Source organism: Cryptomeria japonica, chromosome 7 (assembly GCF_030272615.1).
Source record: "Cryptomeria japonica chromosome 7, Sugi_1.0, whole genome shotgun sequence".
Lineage (NCBI taxonomy): Eukaryota > Viridiplantae > Streptophyta > Pinopsida > Cupressales > Cupressaceae > Cryptomeria > Cryptomeria japonica.
In genome coordinates, this window is record NC_081411.1 from 539,244,021 (window position 1) to 539,250,824 (window position 6,804).

A 6,804-nucleotide genomic window follows, 5' to 3' on the forward strand; every position below is an offset into this window, starting at 1 on the left:
TAACATTGAGTAGAGTGTATACCCCCACATTAAAGTGATTGCATATGCCTTACTGGGAGCAATTAGTTTAAGGTAGCATACATGCATCTAAAAGACAAGCATGTTACCACAATGAGATGCCCCCAAGAAAGGATAGATCAAAGGAAAATGGTCACAAAACATATAGGATAAAGCACATAAGGGATCCACTAGCTAGGGTCAGTATGCACTTTTGATCAATAATGTATATCAAGAATAATTGCACTGAATTGACCTCATCCCCAAAGGTAGTGGAACTACAAACACAATGGAAGAAGAGCACATAATATTAACAAACAAATGTATTTTTGAGTCAACATGGAAGAGACCATGAAGAGATCTCAACGCTTTGCATCATCCCCAAGTAGACAACACAAAGGCACATTTATGAACAATATCATACATACAACATAACATTGATACGACATATAAAAGAATTGAGATACAAATAGAAGAATGTCACAACATATTCGACCTCTTTATTACCTTGCACCAATGGAGTAACAAGGGTCATCCAAAGAGATCCTAACATAACATAGAGACATATAAATCAACTTATCATGGAGGAAGCACATTACCCACAAGAAAACACACAAGAATCTACAACACAAATGAAGCTAATCAATCAAATAATTTATCTCCCAATCTTACTTAACATCATTTAGGGATGGTGGACAAGATGCAAGAGGAGAAACAATGAGCACAATAGATGGAGCTATTGCAAGTTCCAAACAATGACCATCCTCTAATGATGTGTCACTTTTTTTGTTACTAGGAGCTACGATTAACTCTTTTGAGAAATATGAAGATAGTTCATGATTAATCTCAACAAGTTCATACATATCATCAAAATAATTAAGATCGACATTTTTAGCATGAACAAAATTATTATCATCTAAATTAATTATAATAGGATCTTTAACACAAAAAGAAATGGAATCGTCATTTTTTTAAGCATCTTTAACTTTGGTGATTTGAGTTGAACTTCCTCCCTAGGGTTAGGTGAAAGTTGGACAAATGGGACTAAGTCAACATTTGGTATCTTTAAGAATGAAATGATTTGAGAAGCAAGTTCACTAGCCTTGGCACAACATCTTTTTCAACACTCTTTCATAACAATTTTTTCTAGTTTTATTCAAGACTTGTGAAGGTTGAGGATCAATTAGCGTAGGCTTCTTTCCTTCCCTTGTAGGGGGAGGAATGAAAGGAGCCTCACTAGGTTGAGAGATACCAAATGCTAGGCATTTTCCTTTATAATGTGTGGGAGGTGGAACCACAACATAAATAGGAGGAATATAAGGTGTAAGAAGAAGTCTAGGTCCATGATGAGGAGGAAGAATATCCATGGGTGAAGGTTCTCTAGGTTTACTTAAGGCAAATATCATTATCAATTTTTCATTTTTGGTAGGATAGAAAAAGAATGTCATCTTGAGGCTTTGAAGATTCGGGTTGTTTAGGCCAAAAGTAATCAAGGGTGAAATTTCCACAGTTTGTTGTGGGTTGGTAAAGGCTATGATTATTCAACATAATATGACCCTTATGAGGGAACTTCAAAATTTTTATAGATTGTAGAAGGAATAAATTTCATGGGAGAGAGTCAAGGATGTCCCAAATTCACATGAAATTGATCCAACGTAGGAATAATAACAAAAGTAACATCTAAGCACTTAGTACTAACCTCAACGAGAAGAGTAATATAACCAATAGTAGGGGAAGAGAAACCATCATACACCTTGATCATAACATTAGATTTATCGTATGTAACTTGATGCAATTGTTGAGTAAAAATATGTTCTTTTGTAATAACATTCACCATACATATTGGAGATCAATGAGCACTCTTCGCAAGAGTTTGTCTTTAATCTTCATAGTAATGTATAATGGTCCATCATGTGCAACAATAGTCTCTATAGGATCAAAGGTGATGCATGATTTAAGTTTAGATTTATGTTTTTCAATAAGGTTCATAACATTATTAGACTCTACACCAAATTCATTAGGAAATAATGCAAGTGGCTGAGACTCGACAACATTGGTAGAGTGGGAAGGAAAAGGGTTAGTGAAGATTTGGAGGTTTTGATTAGGAGGTGCTACAAATTTGTTCCCTTTATCATTCACACCAGCTATAGATATAACATTGTTATCAATAAGGTTGTGACTCTTATACTCAACAACTTATAATACTCCTTAGTATCATGACCTACTTGGTGATGGTATTGGCAAAAGGCTTTATGGTTGAAGGAAGGTGCTAGAGGCTTAGAGGTATCTATGGGATTCATGGGCGGAAGTTGCAACATATTAGAATTAATCAACCTCAACATTATAGTATGCAAAGACTTAGAAAGCAAAGTTAATTCTTTTCTAAAGTATTTGGATAAAGGGGCCATAGCTAATGTTGTGGTTGCCACTTAAGTGTTGATGCTGTTGGAAGAGTATCATTTATCTTAATGAAACATTTGTTGTGTTTGTTGAATTTTGGAAATGATTGTTGAGCTCTCCCATTCTTATCAATTGGAGCCATTGAATGAAATTATTCAAATTGGCCCACTTGAAGTTGATAGCTATGAAGCATTGCACACAATTGTGTGGAAGAGGTAAATTTATAAAATAGAAGCTTATCTCTAATATATCCTTTTGCAAATTAGTAATGAAAATTCTTTGAACATCATGATGGGCATTGGATAAGAAATTTGAAATGCAAATATTTATATTGACCAATAAAATCAGACACTTTTTTATTTTACTCCTTGCTTACAATGAATCAAATTAGTCAAAGTAATCTTAGGACCAATATTATTTTGAAATTTTTGAATGAAAGCATTATAAACTTATTTTTTTGCTTCGGAGCACTCTGCAACTAGGGCATGAAACCCGAGTTGTTGGTTGCAGTACACATTCGTGTGCGAGGGCTCCCTGACCTTGCTGGGAAGCCCTCGAAGTCATTTACTACCTCTTGCAATAAATGGAGCCAAATAAAGATGGCCCCAAGAACACTAAACAACCCATTTCTTCATCTGTGAACGCTCGAGAGCTGCGGAAAACCTTTAGCCAGGCGGTGGAGGGCAAGCAGTTTTCATTCCCCGAAGATGCAAAGTTCGAAGCCACTCTCCACCATGAAGATGAAACCAATCTTGCGCCTGCACAAGGTGAGGTCCACTCTTCCAAATGCATCACCATTAAACCTAACGACTCCATGCTCTCTGCCATTTCTTTAGAGATTTCTAGACTTAGGGATTTGACAATTTTTTTCGATGCCTTTGATGTAAATAATTTACCATCTCGACAATATATGAATAAATGGTTGCAGGATGTGTGGGTCAATAAATTAGGGTTTCAATTTTCATTTTGTAGAATGATTCAAAAGGGTTTATTTTTAATTTTCTTTGATAATAAGGAAAGCCAAAGCAAAATTGTAAATAAATAGTTTTGGTCAGTAGGAAATTCGTCTTTTAGGGCAATTCGATGGGACCCTAAATCCTGTAATGATGAAATACTTGCCCTTTCCTGCCCAAAATGGATAACCATTAAGAATGTTCCAGCTTTCCTTTGGTCTTGTGTTGACAAAATTGTGGAACCCTTGGGGAAAATTGTAAAAATCGACTCTTCTCCCTCGGTCCTCCCACATCTCGATGCTAGACTACTCATTGCATTAAAACCAGACATGGTCTACCCTACATAAATTATTATTCAACTCCACAATAAAACCTACTATTGCGTGCTTGAATATATGGGTGGAATAGATGGCTGTCACTTTTGTAAGGTTAGTGGTCACTTTAGAAGCAAATGTCCCTTATTATCGAGCAAATTTTCAAGGTCTAAAACTAAGGCCTCTAGTCCCCCCTATAAAAGTCGTACCCTCTGAACATGCCCCCACGTCCCCCCCTCATTCCCCTTCCTCACTACCCCCCCCACCTACTTCTTCTCCCCCCCTCACCGCCCCCCCTCACCCCTCCCCCTGCCTCTCCACCCTCCTCGATGGCTAACTCCATCTTAGATTACAACAATGCTATCAAAGAGGCCCTCGCCGCTGCTCAACCTCCCCCCTTGCCCCCTCTGAATCAGTTGATACTCCTTCCCATATCTCTAAAATGAGGACCCTTAATGCTCAACAACTAGTGATGGAGAAACTGAGAAAAGTAGTGGAAGCAAGGAAAATTCTTGAACTAAACCTCCTCAAGCAGAAAATGGAAATTAAGGCCTCTCGGTGTCAGCTACCTGACCTTGAGGACATTGATAGAGGTGCTCCAGATATGGCAGACATCATTAGTAGGGCCTTGGACCAAGACTCTGAACTATCCACTAGCAAAGAACATAATGGTCTTACTACTGAGGATCCCCTTACCCTGCAAGGCGATAGGGGAGGACCTAATTTGGAAGAGGTGCCATCAACCCCTCTAAATGATTTTGGTACTTTAGAGAACTCTAGGGGAGACCCTGCTAGTGGTGCCCCCTTTACTGCTAGCACCCCTATTAGTGCCTTGAAGGCAGAGATAGATACCACTCAAGTTGTGGAACCCACCATAGACCCCTTCACTCTAGTGGAAGCCAGTTTTGAACAAGGACTGACAGTCTCTCAAGATGGATTTATAGTGGTTAAACATAGGAAAGCTAGGAGGAAGAGATCTCCTAAGAACAACAAGGATAGTACTAACAGGAAGGAATCTCTAGGCCCTGAGCAAATCTCAGAGGCAAGGAAAAAGAGAGGTAGACCCTCCTCTTCTATTGCATTTGATGCTAGAAATATAGCAAACAAAGAGGAATGACCCAAGTGTTTTGAGGGACTTAAATCCCAAATTGAACCTCCCCAACCAACTGAATTATGTTGAAGATTATATCTTGGAACATCAGAGGCCTGGAGGCCCCTGATCGGAAATACATCATAAAGAGATTTCTTAATGCACATAAGAATATGGACTTCTTCCTCTTACAGAAGCTAAAGGCAGTGGGCTTCACACTGCAAATTGGTCTCAAATGTATCTAGAGGGAGGCCACCTCTTTTTACACTAACCATACCAAAGGAAAAGGTGGATCAACCATACTCCTTAGCCCTAAATAGGCCAACAAAGTAGTTAACTGGGGTCAATCCCCCTGTGCTAGAGCTATATGGGTCTCCATTCAAATGGAGAACCAGAAGTTTGGAGTATGCTCTATATATGCCCCGAATGACTACAGAGAAAGAGGTGAACTTTGGAACTGGCTAACAATGCTAGAGGATATCCCTTGGATTATTGGGGGAGACTTCAATATGGTGGAATCTCCCAGTGATAAAAAAGGGGGCAATAAATTTGAATGGAAGGGAATGGAAAGACTTCAATGGGATAGAATGATCAATAAACTATATCTTTTTGATCCTATTACTCGGAAGAAAGACAAATTGAACACTATATGGTACACCTGGTGCAACTATCAACAACTGAATAAAAGGATCTACTGCAGACTGGACAAGTTCTACCTCAATAAATCCCACTTTATGGTAGACAAAGGCCCTAGTGGTGACCACTATTATCTCTCCCCATACACCCTCTCAGACCACCACTTGATAATAATGGGAATTGACCTCTCCCCAGAGGCCCCCCCCTCCTCCTCAAGAGCTTCTTCATTTATCCTAAACACTAGACTCCTAAAAGATGAAGACCTCTGCTCTGCCCTAGCCTTTATCAGACTGTTTAACAAAAGAGATAAGTTACAACCCTCTAATGCAGATGCCTAGAATGCAAACATTAAAACCTAGACCATCCTTTGTCAAACAGTGGGCAAAAAGAAGGCCAAGGATGCCAGGAGGGTAGAAAGACTTCTCTAGGAGGATCTATGTAATGCAGAAATGAATCTTCAAAACTCTTCGAATGATGAAAACCTCACCTGCACTCTGATGATAATCAAAGATCACCTCAGGAGGTTTCAAAACCAAAAAATTAAAGGGCTTAAAACTAGGTCCAAACTAAATTGGCTGTATTCGGGGGACAAGGACTCTAAATTAATTTTCCACATGCTCAAAGTTAAGGAAGCTAAGGTGAACATCAATGTTATATGGGACAATAACTCTCACATCACATACTCCCAGGAGATCCTGCAATGTTTCTCCCTCTATTATCAGAATCTTTTTGCCTCAGAGACACTAAATGAAGAACACATACATGCTAGAATGCTTATTAAACAACTGACCCCACCCAAAATTAATGAGAAGGACTATGAGGTTTTGGGGCACCCTATTTAAAAAGAGAAAATAACCATGGCTATCTCCTCTATGGGCAATGATAGATCCCCTGGTCCAGATGGATTCCCAGTGGAGTTCTATTTGTAGATGACCTCCATGCCCTATATATGGAGGCTATATCCAAAGGAATCGTTGGCAAAGAGATCAACCAAGGGCTTATCAAATTCATTCCCAAGGAGGGAGACAAGACTTTGGTCAAGATTGGAGGCCTATTACGCTACTAAATGTATCCTAGAAAATATTAGCTAAAGTAGTAGCAAATAGGTTAATTAGAATATTGCCTAAGATTATTAGTCCTACCCAAACAAGATTTGTGAAAGGCAGGTTCATCCTTGAGAACTTGGTGACCTGCTCGGAGTCTCTAGAGTGGGCCAAGACTTCTAGTCGGAATGGGGCTATGTTACTAATAGATTTTGAGAAGGCATATGATAGGATAGAATGGGGATTCATAATTCAGATGCTAGACAGTCAGGGCTTCCCAGACTCCTTCTGCAGGATTGTCCAGACTCTTCTTAGTGATGCCAATGCAGTTGTGGAAGTAAACAGACTAAAATATGATAATATCACTCTTT